We start from the raw sequence: 21752 nt of genomic DNA on the forward strand, positions 1-21752 counted from the left end.
AGTATGCTCTTTTCTTGACCAACCTCTGCATTACATGTTAGATGTTTGGAATTTGATGTGGGACTTCTGTTTCTTTTGCAAACTAGAAATCAAACCAACTTTATTCTCTTTTAGCCGACCTCTGCACTGTAGTACTGTAGCACTGTCCTCCTGTTGTTCATTGATTTACTCGAGTGGGCGCCAATAACGTCTCCATTGTGAGACTTATTGTTACTGTTTTTGGCGTATCAAATATGCCATGGGGCAGAAAGAGAGGGACAGACATAGAAAGATCGCATTCATCTGGGGAACATAATGTAACAAACTAGGAGACTAACCCCCAAGAATAGCTGAGATAAGTACCAGGAGGTTCACTCCATGCCTTGGAGGCCAGTTGCACATGCTAGGGGAAAAGGGAGCTCAGATAGAGAAGGGAGCACCAAATAAAGGTTGTTGGGAGGATCCTCCCAGGATGGGAGATGCATGCTGAAAGTAGACCATAGACCGAACATGATTGTCACTCAATGCCTCTTTTGCAAACCACAGAACCCAAAAGGAGAGAGAGAACAAAAGGGAATGCCCTGCCACAGAGGCAGGGTGGCATGGGAGGGAAGGATGTGGGAGGGATACTGGGATCAGTGGTGGTGGAAAATGGGTACTGGTGGATGGATGGGTATTCGAACATGTATAATTGAAATCCAACCACAAAAATTTGTAAGTCTGTAACTGTACCTCATGGTGTTTCACTAATAAAAATTTAAAAAATATATGCCATGGGGAGCTTGCCAGGCTCTCTGAGAGGGGTAGAGTAATGGAACCTGGGCTGGCCACGTGCAAGGCAAATGCCCTACTCGCTGTGCTCTAGCTCCAGCCCAGCCAACATTTAGTTGTTTGAAACTACAGAGGGTTTGAGAGTTGGATGCCTTGATTATGGCTGTGTTCTTGAGTTAGAGATAAAGGACTTCATCCACAGGGTACTGCAGGCTTCCTGTTCTCAGTTCCCCTTGTGTTCATTTCCACCAGGGCAGTGCTGGGGGCCCAGCTACATGCTTGCATACAAGGTGTCACAGCCGAGAGATCATGAACTTAGATATTTCCCCATCTTCTACAGTGCTTCTAGCAAAGCTGCCCAGTTTGCCCCTTAGGAAAGCATCATCTTTGCTGTCTGGTCAGGAAGCAAATGTGTCTGGAAGTATTTGGAGGTAGTTTGTGTTGCAAATGGCATTGGCCAGAGAGCTGAGAGAAAAGCTCTTAGGAGATGTGCAAAAGCTCCCATGGCTCCCTCATCACTTAATTCTTTTTTCCTTCAGGGCAACTCTTTCTAATCTTGCAATTTAGAGCACTGCCATTTTTGTTGTCCCAAAGATGCAGAGTCTAAGAAAAATATTGGTTTATATGGAAGTTAAAAAATGACCCTGAGGATTTTGAGAAGATCTGTAACCCTGCCTGATAAAGTTACCAACTTCAATTTAGATAATTACTGTGTGGAAGGGTTTTTAAGTTTTTGGATCACACCTTGTGATGCTCAGGGCTTTCAGCTGTCTCTGCACTCAGGAATTACTCCTGGTGGTGCTTTGAGGATCATATGGGATGTCAAGGATCGAATCCAGGTTAGATAAGTGCCTTACAGGCTGTACTATCTCTATAACCCCAGTATATGTGGACATTTTGTGTCAGTTATTGCAACAGATTTAAAACGTTCTGTAAATATTTGGTCATTGGCCCCCAAGTACTTCAAGTAAATGTACAGAGAATACTAGGTATGAGAGAGTCCTGAACCAAGAGCTAATGGATTGCCATAGGTGTTCTGCTCAGAATGAAAGGAGGAAAGGGAAATCTTGTAGGGAAGTGTGACCCGTGCTGACACTTGATTGCAGGTTTTCAAGGCCAGGAGAGAAAAGGGTATTCTTAGCCCAGGGAGCCTATGTGAAGGAAGAGCAAAAGGTACATGTTTAGGGGAACATTAATAGAATTATATTTTGGAGCATTAGAGCATTGTTCTGCGTTTTTATACCAGGGGATCAGAATCTGTTTATATATTGGTCCACAGCCAGCAATGTAACTGAGGCGCTAAAACATGGCTATCCCTGTGGACTGGCAGACATGGACTGCAGCTTGAAGACCACTGGATTAGAAGAATCATGATTAGAGTCCAAAAACTGGCAGAAGACTGGATATAAAATTTAGTGAATGTTGCCCTCCACATGCATGGATGAGCCTCACCCATGAGTGAATATTCCTGGACATCTCATACTTTACACCACCAATATATCAAGAGTAGCACACCACATTTGATGGGGAAGACAACCAATCTTAGGGGGTAATATAGCCCGGCAAGCTACCCGTGAGGTACTCGATATGCCAGACACAGTAACAACAAAGTCTCCAATGGAGACGTTACTGGGCCCGCTTGAGCAAATCGACGATCAATGGGAGGGCCTTTACCTTTACCTTATATATATACACATATATGTATATATACACATATATATGCATAAATATCTATGAAAGCACAGAAGGCTCAACCTTTAACAACATGTTGCTAATCTTTTATAGAGGGACTAAATGGCTCCTGGAGTAAATACAACACTCTTCACACACTTTCTTCTAAGAAAACTTTTTTGTCTCATTTTTAGCAGATTATTCATTGGGCAATACAAAATAAATTATTTCAGAGGACAGATTTTGGGGTTTGGGATGGAAATATGGTGGTGGAAAGGTGTAATGGTGGTGGATTGGTGTTCGAATACTAAATGTAATCGAATAGTATGAACAACTTTATAAAAAAATAGTGAATGAGAGAATTATTTCCAAAAAGGGTTTTTGTTGGGCTTGAGAAGTGCTCTCTTCCCATCAGAAAGGGTGGCTGTGTCACCATTACAGAAGGAATTTCAGGAGAAGCAGACAAACCAGGTAGGTTGTCCCACTCAGGTGGAGATGGAGGAAAGGAAGACTGAATAGAGCAGAATATTGGCTGGGGAAGAAAGTTGCTCACCAGTTGGGAAGGGACAAAGTGAAGCACACTGAGATATGCAGGAGTGGAAGAGCGTTGCCTCTGGTGAGCTTCGAAGGATGGAGGAAACTGCAAAGGCATGATGCTCTCAAGAGTCACTGTGGAGGATCCTGGCAGGATGGCCTCAAGCAACACCTTGATTTCAGAAGGTTTGGTTAGACCGTGAGATAGGAAATGTAGCAAGGTCACTTAACTCCATAGGCAGGCAGAGGCAACTTGTAGTTAGATGAGTGTCTGGTACACACCTAATAAAACGAAGGCCACCTTCCAGTTTGAATCCTCTAGTTCTGGTGGCATTTCCTTTGACTTACGGGGAGAATGGTTTCCAGTGATTTCAAGGTGAAGTACTGAATAATTTTGTTCATAGTCCATATTATATAGCAGCAGCTTAATTTCCTGCAAAATGTTATTTCCTAGTGCAACATAGCTCCGAAGGATGAAGAAATGTCACAGGCTCTCTGGTTAGATGGTACTTAGGAATGACTGGGGCCAGGTTTTCACTCGGAGAGTCTTGCTCTGCTAGCAACAAAGATGATTTTAGTGACCCTTGATGACTGTTGCTTAGTGGAAGGATGCATTAAGGAACCATGCACTGAAAGCACAAATTTTGAAATGGATTTTGATTTTCTACTTTTCTATTATATAAACTGAATTGTGTTTTTGAGGGCTCGGTAACTGTCTCTTGGATGTCATTACTCTTGCATTGCCATAGCACTTACCAAACGTCATTATGAGTACAATGACTTGTTAAAACAAGTGTAGGAACCAATCAATTGTGTCTATTCAAACCTTACCAAAAAATGAAACTAAGGGCCTGGAAAGTGGTTAGAGAGGGGCTCAGGCTCTTGCCTCACATCCAGTTTGATCCACGGCACCACGTACGATCCTCTGCGCACTGCCAGGAGTGACTCCTGAGCACAGAGTAGGAGTGACCTCTGAGCATGGGTTGAGTGTGTCTCACAAACAACCTAACCCCAAAACAAAACAAAATGAAAAAACCAACAGTGGAACTCATAATGCCTGATAAACAGCAGTTTTGATCCCTTTGCTTTGGAGCTAGGGCCCTTATGACTGGCCCCTGTGTAAGGCCCATTGGTATAGAGTGACCAGGATAAGTCATATAAGACAGGGACAGATTTGTTTCAGTCTATGGTAACAGCAGGAGAAATACTGTGGCAGGTGCAAATGGGCAGCGTCAGCCTGCATCCCCTCATTTCAGTGGGTGAGTTATTAACTTCACTGAAGGTTTTATAAAAGACAGTTAAGGCAGAAGAGAGCTGCACAGCGAGAAAGGCCTGGGTGTGGCGGGGTTAAGGATCTGAATCTTGCCGCATTAGCATAGCTTTGAATAAAAATGGAAATGTTGACCCTTTTCATCCAGAGGCCCTTTTAGAATCACTGTGCAAATGGTGCCATTCGATTGGCAGGAGAGGCGCTCATTTTCCTAGCCTGATTCTCTGGTGCCAACTATATTTGTGAGTCTTGAGGAAAGAAAATTAGGGTCATCTAGATCACTGTGTGCAGATTTTCACCTGGCTCTTACTGTCGGGCAAACCAGGGGAGGAATTGCCTGTGGGAAGGCCTTTGGTGACTGCATTGACTACTAATATAGTCTTTCTCTGTTAGAGTTTTGATGTGCAACATTGAACATCCCTGGCTTTTAATATTTGTAAACTTTAAGTTTTATAACTGGTAGTAGTTTCTTAAATATTACTGTGTATTTTCTTGGGAGCTATTCTTATCTCTCCTCACTGGAGAATGATACAAACATTAAAAAAGATGACAGCAGTTGGTGTCTCTAGTAAAAAGGGTGATATAGACACAAACTTCAAAATTGCCTGAAAGTGACTTTCAGGCAGGAACACTGCATTTGCCAACTAATTGCTACATTACAAAGAACCCACATCTGAGCTCCTGGATAGTGAACTACCTTTAACTGTATTGTCACTTGAATTTCTCCCACTTGAAGGGCAGACACTGACCTTGTAGAATGTATTGAAGGGTATTGACGCATGCTCCACACCGGGTTCCTGGCTGCATGCTGATAAATAGTTCATTACAATTTTTTCACCCAAGAAAGGAGGGAGGGATTATGCTAACAATAATTTGAAAGCAGAAGAAATAGTCAAGAAGTAGGATCAACATTGGTATAATAATAGTCTACGTTTTTCTGTTTTTTTCCCAGTTTGTGATCTTAAAATTAAAGAAGAGAATATTTCATATCCCCACCAGTTAATTTCATGACTTTTAAGTAACTTTTGTTAAGATGACCTTTTTTTCTGTTTTGTTTTTGGGCCACACCCAGCTGTGTTCAGGGCTTACTACTGGATCTGTACTCAGGGATCACTCACGGTAAATTCAGGGACCATATGAAGTGTTGGGGATTGAACCTGGGTCTGCTGCGTGTCAGACAAGTGCCCTACCTACTGTGCTATTGCTCTGGCCCTAACTTTTAATTAAAACTAGTTGCTGAGAACTGCAGGATAGGGAATAATAACTGAATAGTCTATTTCTGACTGTATCTACCAGGCTGATTACTGAGGCATCTTCGTCTTGCAACTATGGAATGGTATAGCTGAGCCAGCACTTTAAGCTCCTCTCAACTAGAGAAGCCATTATGTAGGGAGATAACTTAGTAGTCAAGAGTTGCTATCTGCAAATCCCTGCTCTATTTAATTTCGACTAGGTTCTTTTTATAGGGGTCAGTGTTGCTTATTACCAGGATTTCTTGTAAATTGATAGGTGTTAGATAAATAGAAAAGGCACTAAAGAAAAAGCAAATAGTCGACAGGAAAATACACTATTTATAAATTCACTGGTCAGGGGATGAGAAATGCTATAATGGTGGTTTTCAGCCTCTCTACAGCTGGAACTCTGGTCCATGGATGGGCAGTTAGCAACCAGGGAGGTGAGCAGTAGTTTTCACCTTGTTCATGCCATGGGCAGGTATATGTCCTAGCGGCCGAGAGCACTGCTCTGCGTGACTTCTGTGACCTGTTCAGTCTGGTCATTGTGGTGTTTGAAGATAGCTTATTTGATGGATTCCTAGCACGTTGTGATAGGACATGAATAGTTAGTTACTTTGCAATTGTCTATGGTCTACTATGGTTTTTTCTTATTATAATTATTCACTTTCCAATCAAACAAATAAAATCCCTGGTTATTTTGTTCATTTTAGAGATGACCAGACCTACTTTTAAATTTGTGTGTCCTTTGATTTTGCTTTTTTGGTTTTTGGGCCACACCTAATGGTACTCCAGGATTTCTCCTGGCTCTGTGCTCAGGGATGACTCCTGGTGGGCTTGGGGGACCATATGTGGTGCTGGTGATTGAATCCAGGTCAGCTTCATGCAAGGCAAATACTGTACACACTGTATTATCTCTCCAGTCCCTACTTGGGTATTTCTTAGCTACATTACTTAGTAAGGATAGAAGATCTGATGCCTAATTAGATCAGAAATGATACTTTAGTTAAATTAAAAAAATACATGTGTGGAGTTTTAAAAAAATTATCTCTTTTGATTAGCATTGTTAAATAATATTATACAGTGATCTTTCATTTATAACTTTGTTGCTAGTAGACTAGCAAGCGTCTTAGAGAGCTTCCTTGGGACTGAACTCTGAGTTGTCACTCCGAGATATTTTATGTCTTGATACAGTCTTATAAATAATAGTCTCTGCCTACTAGTTGTCACTTTTTTATTTTTATATTTTTCAAGAAATTGCACCAGAAATAACAAAGGCTTTATTGGAACAGTGGCCTTAAATTTATTTTAATTGCATAAAAAAGTCAGTAAGTGACAAATGTGAGAGCTTTATCTGCAGTGACAGTTACTCACAGCTCTCATTGATCCTGAGTGTTGAGGGTGTTCAGGCTTAAAACTAATACTTTCAATTATAATATTTGAGGGGTTTGTCTGATTAAAGAAAAAAATGATTAAAATTTTCTGGATCACATTGTTGAGCCATGAGATTGTTTTGGGAAGTTGACTCAGTTCTTACTGAATCCCCTCCACATGAAGAACAAATGTTTGGGTCCATGGCTGATATGTGAAAATAGGATCTTGGTTTTTCTAAACTGAAATGTTGATAAAGGCCCAAGCATTTGGCAATGGTCAGTGCTTGAGCTATAGAAGGAATGTGGATGGAGCCAGAAGAATATAGATACCTCTTTCTCTTCATTTTACCCTGCCATAGCCTGCCCAGTCACAAGATTTCACTTATTGGACCAAGTGGGGGTTGGATTCAGGCTGGAATGTGCCAAGGAGAATCAAGGGCTCCTGGATGTCCTTAGCATTTTATGTCAGGTTGGGTAGTTGGGTACATTTTTATTGTTGTTTTGTTTTATTTTTTGGCCACATCTAGAGGTACTCACTCAGGGCTTACTCCTCTGCTTCTTAACTCATGGATCACTCCTGGCAGAGCTTGGGGGACCATATAGGGTGTCAGGAACTGAACCCAGGTCAATTATATGTAAGGAAAGTCCCTTGTCTACTCTACTATTTCTCTGGCCCAAGTTGGGTATTTTTTTAAGCTGAAAAATACTATGAAGATAAATAAGTTATAGCTGGAAATTGCCTTATTGTTCATCATGCTGAATGGTAATGCCATATGGTTCTTTCTGCATTTTTCTTTTAAGTATGTTTCCTTAGCTATAATGATAAAAATAAAGAAAATGTTTAAAAAAATCCTATAGGAAATCTTTAATAATTTGTGATAGTTGCAAGGCATTCCTCGAACCTAGTTATGAATCATTTAGGACATTTTAATAATAGCTTCATTGAGATACAATTTGCATAGCACATTTCCTCTGGTAACATGTACGAGCCTATGATTTTCTGTATGCTCATGTCACTGTGACACCATCATGACTATCACATCTTAGAACCCCATACCCATTAAGATCCAGCCCTCATCTCCACCTCTCCCTTGGTCCCATCCGGCGTGATAATGTCTCTGTGAAGTAGCTTATTATGGATGCACACACCACATTTTGTTTAGCCATTATTCAGTTGGTGAGTACTTGGGTTGTTTCCACTTGGTACTTCTTTAGGTAAGGCTGTGAGCTTTTTCATATATGTTTACTTGAACTTATATTTCAATTTTTATGGGCATATACAAAATAGTCACATTTCTGGGTGGATGGTAATTCATGTCTAAGATTTCGAAGCTGAGTAGTAAGGCAGGTGTACTGCTTTATATTTCCTCAAGCAGTGATGCAGGGTCCACCGTCTGAGCTTTTCCATGTGTTGCTACCACTTGTCTGCCATCTTGACTCCAGTTACTTTAGGGGCTGTCAACAGCATGTCACTGTAGTTTTGATTTTCATTTCTCTAATTACTAATGGCATAGAATATCTTTTCAGGTGCCTAGTGGATATCTGTGCATTTTCTTTGGAGAATGTTCTTTGCTAATTCAAAACTCAGTTGTCTCTGAGTTGTAAGAGTTGATAAGACATTTCAAATCCATTCAGCAAACATATGACTTATATTTTCTTTATTCTGTAGATCAGTGTTTCACCTTTTCCCTCTCCTCCGTATGTTTTTGATGGTGTCCTATGAGTGCACAGTTTTAAATTCTGATGGAGACAACTTATTGCAAATTGTATTGCCTACAATGAGCAATGCTTAGGGCTTACTACTGACTCTGTGCTCTGGGCTCATTCCTGACAGTGCTCAGGGGACCACATGTGGTGCTGGGTATCAACCCCTGGTGTGCCACATGCAAGGTAAATACCTTACCCACTGTACTCTCTCTGGCCCTATTGTAAACTTTTATCATTAGAGTTTTTTTTATATTAAAGCTAAAAAACTATTTTCTAACCGAATTATATTAACATTTCATTCAAAATTTTTGTTTGGAGTTTCATCTGTAACCCTCACATTTAAGTCTATGAGACATTTTTAAAAGGAGCTTTGGTGGGCACATCCAGTGGTGTTCAGAGCTGGTTCTCTGCTCAGGGTCACTCGTGGGGGGCTTCAGGGCACCCTGTATGTGGTGCTAGGGACAGAGCAGGGTCAGTCACATGCAGGCCGGCGCTACTGCTCCTCTGACTCTCTCTGTCCACTGTGGATGACAGTGCTACAGTACTACAGTGTATTTATTATACACTGAAATCCCAAAATCCACTCTGAAATAAGGTTTTATTTTTATTTATTTATTTTTTAAAATTATCACTAGCATTTATAAGACCAGACCTGGGTAAAGAACTAGGTCTGGGGACACATACATGGTCTTATAATAGCGGATGTTTAGCCTGCCCTGATTATTACAAAATCAGAACAGCGAGCATAGTCCTAGTTTGAATTCAGTTTTGTATATGATAGGAGGTGAGTCCACCATCATTCTACTGTGGGTGAAAATTCAGCTATCCAGAAAATTTGTTGAAAATTCCACAAGGCTTACAACTCTCACGCTGAATTGCTATATAACTAAAATACTTTTTATTTTTTAAAATATGTTTTTATCAACTAGCAATCTAAAGTTGTTTTGGTATTTCAAAGAAATAAATTACATATCATATGTAACTCTGCTAGAGATACCAGAACATTGTTTTTTCCATTGCTAGTAATGATGGTTCCTCATGTACATAACAATACCCCACCCATTGCCAGTGGAGATACCAAAAATTTTTTATTAATTGTGGAGTGCTTTCCTACATTTTAACTTAATATTAAAAAAACAATACTCTTGTGAAAATAAAACACTATTTGTAGATATACAGAGGATGATTTTTATAAACTTATCTTTTATTTATTTATTTGTTTGTTTATTTGGCATTGGGTCACACACCCAGTACTACTTGGCTTATTCCCAGCTCTGCACTCAGGGATGACTCCTGGTGGGGTTGAGGGAAGTGGCATATTTGGTGCCAGGGATCGAACCTGGGTTGTCTGCATGTAAGGCAAGTGCAAGTAGTCCTATCTACTGGACTCTCTCTCTTGCCTTCTATATATTAATGCAGTGGAGGTTAGAAATCACTATGAGAGAGGTTTCAATATGCCAGACACAGTAACAACAAAGTCTCCAATGGAGACGTTACTGGGCCCGCTCGAGCAAATCGACGATCAACGGGAGGGCCTTTACCTTTACCTTTACCTATGAGAGAGGTTATACTTTTAATGATATTCTATCTACTTCTCAAATAACTCATGCAAAACTTAAATTTTTAAAAATAATTTTATTTTTATTGTATATATTATTGGGCTGGAGTGATAGCGCAGTGGGTAGGGCATTTGCCTTCCATGCAGCTGACCCAGGTTCAATTCCTCCGCCCCTCTCAAAGAGCCTGGCAAACTACTGAGAGCATCCCGCCCACACAGCAGAGCCTGGCAAGCTCCCTGTGGCTTATTCAATATGCCAAAAACAGTAACAACAAGTCTCACAATGGAGACCTCACTGGTGACTGCTCGAACAAATCGAGGAACAACAGGATGACAGTGCTACAGTGCTACAGTGTATTTATTATTATTTTTGTTTGGGGGGGGTCACACCTTTCAATGTTCAGGGCTTACTCCTGGATCTGCATTCTGGAATCACTCCTGGCGGTGTGCGGGGAACCATACGGGATGCAAAGGATCGAACCCAGGTCAGCCACATGTGAAGGCAAGCACGTTCCTTGTGTCCTATCCCTCCAGCTCAAAATCTAAATACTTCTTGATATGATCCCGTCCTCTAAAGTTGCAACAAAACAACCACTCCTGCTACAACTTTCTGTGCTTAGCTAAACACACCATCATCCTGTCTTGCTGTTAATGAAAGCCCGTCACAAAAGGGTGAAGTTTTTCCTAGAGCTGGTAGATGTTCTCAGGGCCAGGTCTCTGACAAACTTGAACAGACTTGAACTTGAATTCTGAAGGCAGGAATCAATGTCTACACCAAAAAAGATCTTTTCTTTCTCTTTGGTGCTTGTCTGTGTTTGAGGACCTGGGATGCTAGAGGCAGTCATTTGTACTCCCAGTCAGCTGACAAGGGATTGAGTTCTAAAGTCCCTGGCTCTAAAATAAAAGCAGGTATTCTGGATGTGAAGTGATTTTGTTTCTTGGCCTTCTGTGTTGATCTTCTTTGTCTTCTATCCCAACAAGGATCTTAAATTTAAGTACCATGGTCTTGCTTTCACCCTGCGCTGGGGAATTAAGAGAAGAGCCATTTACCTTGGCTTGAAAGGGACCATTACATTCTGAGCAGCACCAATATTCTGTCTCTTGAAGCCACTATTAGTGAGATACTGAGGAAAGATGACTCTTGAGGCATTACGGTGATTATAAAAGTCCAGCTCTCTTTCCATCGAAGACTTGGAATATCTTGGCTTTCTTTTCTTAATGAACATGAGCTTTTCCTCCATGGATACAAATTCCATTTGCTGACATTAAAAATACACGTTCAATTTCTTTACCAGAGAACAACATAATTTTGTGAGATGACTTGCTCACCTTATAACGTTCTCACTTGTCCCCAAAACTGTAGAATAGTATTGACATCAGCATGTTAGCATGCTGACAGTCTTTATTCCTTCATTTCTATGTACACTTATTTATTTATTTATTTGCTTTTTGGGTCACATCCGGTGATGCACAGGGTTAACTCCTGGCTCTGCACTCAGGAATTACTCCTGGCGGTGCTCGGGGGACCATATGAGATGCTGGGAATTGAAACCGGGTCGTCCACATGCAAGGCAAGTGCCCTACCCGCTGTGCTATCACTCTAGCCCCTCTATGTACATTTAAAATGAGAAACATATATTCAATATTTCCCTATTGAATTCTCTGTGTGTGTGTCCACACATATGTCCACATTACCTAGAGGGACAGGTGATATGCAAATGCACCAGACACAGTCATATCTCTTTGATCTCCCTCCCTCCCTCCCTCCCTCCCTCCCTCCCTCCCTCCCTCCCTCCCTCCCTCCTTCTCTCCCTCTCCCCCTTCCTTCCTTCCTTCCTTCCTTCCTTCCTTCCTTCCTTCCTTCCTTCCTTCCTTCCTTCCTATTTTTGAGTGTGATTTTTGGGACACACCCAGCAGTTCTTGGGGATCACTCCTGGCTCTGCACTTAGGGTGCTCAGGGAACCATATGTGGTTCCAGGCATAACCCAGGTTGTCTTTGTACTACCTGTCACCTAGTGGTTTTGCTTAGTGAACATGCTTAGAAACAGTGTGATTTCCTCAGAAAGAATAGTGCTTTATTCCTTCATGGCCCTAACTTGAACTTGGGAGTAGAGTTTATTTTCTTTTTGGGGGGAGGGTCACACCCAGCGATGCGCAGGGGTTACTCCTGTATTTGCACTCAGGAATTACCCCTGGTGGTGCTCAGGGGACCATATGGGATGCTGGGAATAGAACCTGGGTCAGTCGCATGCAAGGCAAATGCCCTACCCACTGTGCTATTGCTCCATACCCAAGGGAGTAGAGTTCTGAGTACACATAAATAACCACTTTAAGAGAGTGTTCTTTTATGATGTTATTTTCATTAAGAAATAATATATTGAAACGAAATCTGAATTTTGGGCCAGAGAGATAGTTCAAAAGGCTGGAGCACATGCCTGGAGTGTCCTGAGTCCCTGGGTTGATCTCCAACACCTCCTGGCCTCCTAAGCATGGCTGTGTGTACCCTGCTCAACCCCAGCACCACTGTAGAGGACCCCCAAACCAAACAACCCTCCTATATTAAAAAAAAAAACATTTTTTTAAATATTTTTCAGTGTTTACCTTTATTAGGAACTGCTTTCAAGGAAGCACTGAACACGTCAATCTCAGATGTCCTTCCGTGTCAAAGAATGACCTTCTGGTTCAAGTCCAGGCCAGGGCATCTTGTTTTCTGTTGACTTGTATGGTCCAAATGCGCTTAGAGTTACAGATCTAGATGGCCTTGTTTTACAAAATCCTATATGGCGGTCCCTCTCTCTTTGCAGTTATACTCACATAATTTGATATTTGTTTCTTATTGTCATTATCATGAGACTTTAAGGCCACACCCGGTGGTCCTCAACATCTGTCCTGGCAGTGCTCTAGGGCCTATACATGGTACCAAGAGTCAAATGGGTTGACTTTCCCCTTCCCTTCGGCACTATCTCTCTTTCCCATAGTTGGATGACTAAGGGTATTTTTGTACTGTTATTGATTTTGCTAATTAAACCAACAGTCTAAGTGTAAGGCTGTTGGAATTTGAGTAGAATCTTGGCTGTTACTTTCTAGCACCTCAGAGTTGTTTGCATTTGTTTGCTTGTTTTGGTATTCTTAAAAAGAGAATGTCTTCTTTCTATATCATAGTGGCTAAAGAGACATCACGGGCCAGAGAAATGGCACTGGGTTCAGGCCTTCTCCTTATAAACATGGGCCAGATTGAGCCCCAGTACCACAGGCTGACCCCCTGAGCACAGAGCCAGAAATATACCTTCAACACTGCTGGGTTGACTCCGAAAATAAAGCAAGCAAATAAATAATACATAGATAATGTATAGGACCTGGATAGTGCAACGTGGCATGGCAGGCCTTGAGTTCACTTGAGGACCGAGCCTCACACGGTCCCTGGAGGAAGCTCTGTGTCCTGGAGCACTGCCGGAGCTGCGAAGCAGAGCATTTGTGGACCCACACATTAGAGCATCCTGCTTCTAAGGCCACCGGTGGGAGTGTCACAGGGACCCCTAAGCCTGGCTCGAGACACCTTGGGTGCCACCTTGCAAAGTATTTAAGTACATAAGATGATTCCAGGAACTCGGTGATTTAATGGTTCTTTCTCCTCACTTCCCATTTCGCTGTCAGAAATAATGTTCATTTCTTTCCAACAGTTACTGGTGGCTGACCTATGCTAATTTAAAACATGAATATGTTAAACCTTTTCCTTGTAGCTAATGCTTTGGGGAAAGAAAGAGAAAAAAGAAAAAAACCTTACATTTTTTAAGGGTCGAAGTAAAGCCTGGAGGAAGGCAGATGCAGAGGCGTGGTAGAGACTGTTCTCCCCAAGCCTCTGTTTGTGCTTTATGGCCTGACCAGTTCTTTGCTCACAGGCCTCCGGGCCTTCAGGAGCTGGAACGTTCTGTATTTTGCCAAGTGGGACTGCCTGCGAGCAGTTCCCAAATCCTTATCTTGTTCTCGAGCTGAGGTGAGGAAGGTTGTCAAATACCTGAGCTGAATATCAGCTTTTCCTAATAGATGGGAGAATTGACGCTTATCATCTATTACCAAAATGAATTCTTAAATCTATCTTCTAAGCATTTTTAACAAGCACATTTTATTTCATTTTCATCATTCTCTTCCCTCACCGCTGGTACCTAACTATAATTACCTCAGAAACTTTGAAGCACACGCTCCACGCTGTTCCCAATATTGCTGCTTGCCCTAGATACGAATGAAGGAAGCACAGTTTAAAGCAACATCTTCCCTCCATTGTTCTGCAATCGAAGGCTCTCACTGCCCTACTATTTTACTTCTGTGGCGTTCACATTCTCATTTGCGCTTTAAACATCTTCTTTTGCTACCGCGCTTTTCTTTCTTTTCATTATTCCCTCCTCCCCCGTCGTTGTGTATAGAAATCTGAGTTTTGCTTTTATTGACACAACTTCTCACACCTAAACGCCATAAATAGCCAGACTCATCTATTTTATATTATTGGTGAATATTGTTTCCTGTTTTTTTTTTTATTGGACTCCATCACCTATTTCTCTAAGAAAAAAAATGATAACAAAATTATTTCAAAGCTTAGCTTAAATATGGACTGGAGCGATAGCACAGCGGTAGGGTGTTTGCCTTGCAAGCGGCTGGCCCGGCCGACCCGGGTTTGATTCCTCCACCCCTCTCGGAAAGCCCGGCGAGCTACCAAGAGTATCTCCCCCACACAGCAAATCCTGGCAAGCTACCCTCCGTGTGTTCGATATGCCAAACACAGTAACAAGAAGTCTTACAATGGAGACGCTACTGGGCCCAGTCAAGCAAAGTGATGAACAACGGGAGGACAGTGCTACAGTGCTACAGCTTAAATATGCCTTTAATTTTTTTTTTTTTAAATCTCGCCTGCACAGCAAAGCCTGGCAAGCTGCTTGTGATGCATTTGATATACCAAGCATAGTACAACAAGGCTCACAATGGAGCCGTTACTGGGTCCGCTTGAGCAAATCAATGAACAACGAAAAGACAGTGCTTATTATTATGTTTTTTTTTTTTGGGGGGGGGGGGGGGACTCTTGCCAATGAATGCACAGGCCTTGTCCTGGCTTGGTACTCAGCAGTGACCCCTAATGGTACCTGTGTGAACTGTAAGTAGAGCTGAGGATCAGACTGGGTTTGCCACACACAAGGCAAATCCTTGGTGCCTTCTCCTCTGTGTTATCTCTCGGTTCAGAATGTGCTTGCTTAAAGGACTTGGTAGGAAATCTTCTGCTGCCTAAATGAGAAGCATGCCGAGGGCCAGGAGAGGGGTGGGTCTCTAGTGCCAGGGTCCTCTCCCCACACTCACATGGGCGGGTGCTGTTCCAATCCCCAGTCTCTCAAGGGTTTTGGATGGCTCCCTAGTACTCGGAAGGGACCATAAATAATACAGGTAGGACTTGGGTTTTCTTTTCATCACAAGACGGAGAATTCTTGGAAGAGAGAAACACGTCAAGGGGCTGAGAAAATATAGCTCAGAGAAGCTAGTAAGTGAAGATACCTGATTCAAAATGCAGTTCCACAGTTTCCTGCTGAGCACTTAACATGATGCCTGCAAAGGCGGATTCTCACTTAATGCTACTCTGTGCTTTCTCTGATACGGAATACTTTTATTAAGAGTTATATGAAAAAATTATATACTAGTAGATTTTTTTCCAGGAGGGGCTGTGGGTAAGGAAAACATATCTCTAAGGGATTTATACGTATCTTTTAAGTTTTCTACTACCGAGAAGAACATCTCGGTTTATATAAACTCATCCTCTGTATGTGGCTAGGAACAGAAAACTTAGGAACAAATGATGTCATAAGGGTATAGAGAAGGGAGGGAGAGAGAAGGGAGAGAGAGGAGGAGAGAGGAAGAGGGAGGGAGAGAGAATGGAAGAGGGAGAGGGAGAGAGAGAGAGAGAAAGAGAGAGAGACAGAGACAGAGAGAGACAGAGACACAAACACAGACACACACACACAGACACACACACAGAGACACACACACACACAGAGTGCGGGAGAGAGCAGCGTTTAATAAAGTAATCAGCCCTGACAGGTATTTTTCTTCCCAGCAGAGCCTGGTGACTCAGTCCTTAAACTTTGAATATCCACAGGAGGATCAATGCCCATTCTTTCGGTTATGTGTTTGTGTGCATAGATTTTAATCTGATGCTAAACTTTTTAAGGAGTAGGATTGAAAACATGAGAGAGAGCAGAGGCTGCACATTGACATTTTATTTGCTGAGATGAAGCTGGGTTTTCTCAGGTTAGCGAACGGGTTGTCTGGCCTGGAAAGGCACCCACAGAACTGCTTTTCATGCTGGGATTGGGGGGACCCCACACAACAACAGATCCTGAGATTTTCCTGCAACATGTGACTTCCCAGAGAAGTCCTTTAATCTTTTGAGCCAAGACTGCATTTCAAAGGGGTTTTTCTCTGATAGCTTTCTCTGATAGTCTCTGCCCCCGCGCCTGGGTGTTCCTTCCCGGAGTCCCTTGGAGGGGAGCGGGTTGAGCTTTCCTCCCCGCCCCGACCAGGGCTACGACAGCCGAAGACCTCCAGGACCAGCCACCACCATGCTGAGACCACTCTCCGCACACATGAAGGTACTGGCAGAGGGACAAAGCCACGCGGGTTCCGGGGCCGAGACCTCCAAGCCTACTCGAATTGGAGTCGAGCATCTTCCACCCAGATCCTCCAAATTCCAGTAGGCGGGGGTCACACCCACCACCTGGCCCCCTGGCGCCGTGTAATCCCATCAGCGGCCAAGACTCAGAGACTATAAAATCCAGATCCCGGAACCGCGCGGCCGCATTCACGGCCGCGCGACATCTTAACAGAACTTTTTTTTATGACATCTTAGTATCTCATTCCTACTTTGGACAAACTTGCAGGCTATCGAATGTAGCCTGCCCACAGGGCAGAGTCTGGCAAACTCCCCGTGGCGTACCAAATATGCCAAATACCAGTAACAATGATGGGTCTCATTCTCCTAAATAGCCTTGAATATAATCTCAGGGCTAGGATGAAAGAGACGTTACTGGGGCCTGCTCGAGGCAATCGACGATTAACAGGATGATGAAGCTTTATTGTTATTTATTTATTTATTTTGCCTTTTGGTTCACACCCAGTGATGCTTAGGGGTTACTCCTGACTCTGTATTGCTCTGGGCAGTGCTTGGGGGACCATATGGGATGCCCAGGATGGAATTTAGGTCAGCCACATGCAAGGCAAACATCCTCCCCACTGTACTATTGCTCCAGCCCCTCTCTGAACTTGCTTTCTAAGTGATCCCCCTTCCTTCGCCTTGGTATCCTGATGATACCTTGGGGTTCACCACCCCCCACACCAGAATCTCACACCACGAGTGCCCACAGCATTCGCGGCTTCCTGGCTAGTCTGTGATCACGGGGTCATTTGTGCATGAGGCTGCAAGAGGCACAGAGATCCAGGGTTTCTTCCCAGTCCCCGCTGAGCTCCTCCTCTTCCCACCATCCGCACCTGGTGCTAAAGATTAACTAAGGCTCCCGTGGGCTGCTGGGTTTCTCCTGGAGTGATCTTGGCAGCAGAGCAATGCCCGTGACCGACTGCCTGCGGCCTGCCCTATCTCCCTGGGTCCTGCGCTCAGGCAGCTGAAAGTAACGTCTAGATGTTCTGGTTAGTTTAGTCTAGTGCAGGTCTTCCTTGTGTTCTGGCTCTGATGCTTTGCTCTGCCCTTCTAAACTTAGGTTTGTATACATGTAAGTTGTCTCAAATAGAATTGACTAAATGTGGGTTTATTAACGGACATCGTTTCATATAGCCAATGTTCCTAACATTATAAAACCAACATAATTCACTGGCCAGATTGATTCTTTTTAATAAAATAACTTCAAATGATTGATTTGGTTAAATTGTATCAAATTCCAGGACATATCAAGTCCTTTAAAAAAATCTATGTTCTTGAGTGAAAAAAGGGTTTCTGGAAGGAGTTGACTTGATTTTGTACAACAGAATTCATGTTGGCAAATATTCTGTGAAGTAATAGAGTCTGACACACCTGTTTATCAGTAGACATAAAGTCTGACTCACAGTCTTTTAATTTACTTTGATATTTGCTCTCCTAATAAAATATATGAGTGGTGGACGTCTGTTGTGATAAGAAAATACGTTTGCCCAGCATTGCTCTTTCTTTTCTATTGGATGTGATCTGTGAAATGAACCTTCATGCATTTAGACCTCAAACAAACTACTTGGCGTGGAGGAGTTGTACAGGAGTTTAGTGCGCCTGCCTTGCAAGTGTGAGGTCACAAGTTCAAATCCCCGCTTCCACAAGTACCTATGACGATCAGTGGAAGCCCTGGGGTTCCATGCCAGCAGCTCTGCTGTCTGTGATCCCTGCAACCTCGAGTCATTCTGACATCTCCACAGCAAGCAGTAAGGACAAAGTCCAAGGGGTTGTGCCCCCAGCTCAAAGCACAGTGACTGAGGTGAAGGAGCCTCACAGCCAGGAAATGCATGCCCTGGAGAGCTTGTACTCGAATACCACAACTCAAAGGGGTCAAGCCCAGGTGAGCATCAATCATGGTTGAGTGTGCACACATTACAACCTGATGGGCCAGCCCCTGATGAGCACCACACTGTGGGCACCAGAGCCAGGCATGTGGGTAAGCTTCCCTCATGCCAACAGCCATCAGCACCAGTGGAAGGGGGGATGATGATAATGCCTCTTGCCTTCTTCATTGGAGATGGGGGCTCACAGCAGTGCTTGGGGAGTTCAGGGGTGGTTCCAGGTGATATTTGACCAGCTGGGATGGACAGTGCAGTCCTAGACCTGAGGTGCTGTGTGGTTCAGGCCTTGTGGAGCTGGACACCACCAGGGCCACCCTAGCAGTGCTTGGGAACTTTTGGGGCTACACCTGGTGGTACTTGGGGGAACCAGTGGGAAGCAAGCCAAGATCCCTGCTTGCAAGGCATGTTCCCAAAACCCTGAGTTATCTTCTTAGAACTTCCCTTAAATTTGTGTTACAGCATTGGTACCTGTGAGATTGTGAGTTCCAATGAGGTCTGAGACTCTAACTATTGAATATTTAATACCTTAAGAAGTGTTTTACAGGGGACTGATGTTCATTAGATATTTGGGAGCTGAAGGAAGTAATTCAGCTTTAAGGCCTCTTCCAGCATCAGCAGAACCCAGGGCAGCAGGATATTCCAAGAAAGAGGAGAAACAGGAGTGGCAACTTCCTTAGACTTTGAAAAAACCCAAGACAAAACTGTCACTGCAAGAATTTATTCCTAATGGGGACATTAAAAGAATCTTTGGTCTAGTACAGTTTCTTAGCATGGGTCATATCAACAATCTCATTTACACTTCAAGGACAGGATATATTGGAATAACATCATCCTAACTTCTCTTTCTTTCTTTCTTTCTTTCTTTCTTTCTTTCTTTCTTTCTTTCTTTCTTTCTTTCTCCTTCCTTCCTTCCTTCCTTCCTTCCTTCCTTCCTTCCTTCCTTCCTTCCTTCCTTTTTCTCTTTCTCTCTTTCTTTCACATTTTATTTTTGTATTATTATGTTTTGTTATTTATTCATTTATTTATTGAGTCACTATGAGATACACAGTTACAAAGCTATTCATGATCAGATTTCAGTTATACAATGATCCAACACCCATCCCTCCACTAGTGTCCATTTCCCACCTCCAATGACCCCAGTTTCCCTCCTACCACCCCACTTCCCCAGCCTGCCTCTATAGCAGGCACTTCCTCTCTCTCTCTCTCTCTCTCTCTCTCTCTCTCTCTCTCTATCTCTCTCTCTCTCCTCCCTTTCCTTTTGAGCATTATGATTTGCAATACAGATACTGAGAGGTTATCATGTTTATCATGTTTGTTCCTTTACTACTTTCAACATGCAGTTCTTATTTAAAGTGATCATTTCCAACTATCATTTTCATAGTGGTTCCTTCTCTATCCCATCTGCCTTCTCCCCCAGCACTGGAGGCAGGCTTCCAACTGTGGACTAATTCTCCTGGCCCTTGTTTCTACTGTCCTTGTGATGTCCTAACTTTGTTTAATGCTTGAGTTCTGTCTATAAAATTTTTATCTTTTTTTACTTTCTTTCTTTTATTGAGCCACACCAGGCAGTATCCAGGGATTACTCCTGGTTCTGTGCTCAGGCATCACTCCTGGTGGTGCAGAGGCACTATATGGAGTGCCAGGGATTGAGCCTGGGTTGGCAGTGTGCAAGGCAAGCACCCTACCTGCTGTCCTGTATGGTGGTCCCCTATAGCAGTGTTTCAATGTTGGGAATCTAAATGAGGAATCCAAGAATTTATAAATTCTAGACCTTATAACTATCTCAATCCAATGAAATAAGAATCTTCAGGTGAGATTGAGGCATCTATCTATCTATCTATCTATCTATCTATCTATCTATCTATCTATATTTGGGCCATACCAGACAGTGCTCAGAGCTAACTCCTGGCTCTGTACTCTAGGACCTCTTCCGGCAGTGCTTGGGGTTTATGTGCAGTGCTCAGTACTGGGTATTCTAATTTAGATTAGCTGTATGAAAGGCAAGTGCTTTACCTGCTATGCTTTCTCTCTCGGTATGTCTGTCTGTCTGTTTCTCTCTCTCTCTCTCTCTCTCTCTCTCTCTCTCTCTCTCCCCAACCTAGAGTGCTCAGGGCTTACTTTTTGTACTCAGGGATCATGGGAACTAAGGGTCCATATGGGATGCCAGGAATCGAAATCAGGTCAGCCACATGCAAGTCAAGCACCCTACCCGCTGTACTATAACTCTTGCCAGGCATTGCACTATCTCTTGGGACAAGGCATCTGTTTTTTAAAAGTTTCTTAAGCAGTACTTACGAGTTCTCCAGTTTAAGAGCCACTGTTTTGCCAAATTTTTTTCTATTCTGAACAAACTCTTCTGAATGTGAGCACCTTACCACCAAACTTAGCCTGTGTTTATGCTGTTTATTCAAATTTTGACTTAATTATATGAATGTTTAAATTATATATTAGTTAAATTACCTAACATAAATCAAGTTCAGCAATTTAATATTAAGCTGTTGATAAACATCACTGAAGAGAGAGTGACATTCAAATCTGAACTATCTTCCTTGAAATAATATTGTATTTTGGAATGACTTCCAAAAGGCTGATGATAACAGTCATGTCAGTCATTTTTAGTTTACTATAGTAAACTCATCAATTTACTTGGTGAATTGGATGCTCATTTTGCTTTTAGAGTATGATGACCCTTTAATTTTCTAGTGCATAAAAATCAGAGGTTAGGCATATTGTTTTTGACTTGACCACAACTGACTGAACACTTAATAATTAGAGTGTTCCACTCATGCATGACCTTCTGGAAATGATCTAGCTCTTTGGGACATGCTACAATCTAGACAACTTCTATACTGAAAACCTTAGTGGAAATATGAAGATGTGGTTTTGCAAAGTGTTTTGATTCTAGAGAGGATTCATGTGATCACATACACAAACAGGAATTTATCTGACCTGAGACCATCTATCTCTGAGTCAACTCTTTTGATTAGTTTTACATTTTCTTTATTCCTTGAATAGATTCTAGGAATGAAAAGTCAGTGTATAATGTTATTATCCAATATTCAAGTAGTCATGAAGTCAGACAAAAC

At 42.6% G+C, this 21752-nt stretch overlaps 1 protein-coding gene and 1 non-coding gene across 2 annotated transcripts in view; one reads left to right on the forward strand and one right to left on the reverse strand.

Moving 5' to 3' along the window:
- Positions 1-21752, forward strand: part of FGF14 (fibroblast growth factor 14) — a 624624-nt gene that overhangs the window by 15793 nt on the left and 587079 nt on the right. The window lies entirely within an intron of this gene.
- LOC130019504 (small nucleolar RNA SNORA72) lies at positions 9161-9292 on the reverse strand. Its single transcript, XR_008791827.1, has one exon. It is a non-coding gene; the product is annotated as a small nucleolar RNA SNORA72 (small nucleolar RNA).

Source organism: Sorex fumeus, unplaced genomic scaffold (genome assembly GCF_029834395.1).
Source record: "Sorex fumeus unplaced genomic scaffold, SorFum_2.1 ptg000008l, whole genome shotgun sequence".
Taxonomy (NCBI): Eukaryota; Metazoa; Chordata; class Mammalia; order Eulipotyphla; family Soricidae; genus Sorex; species Sorex fumeus.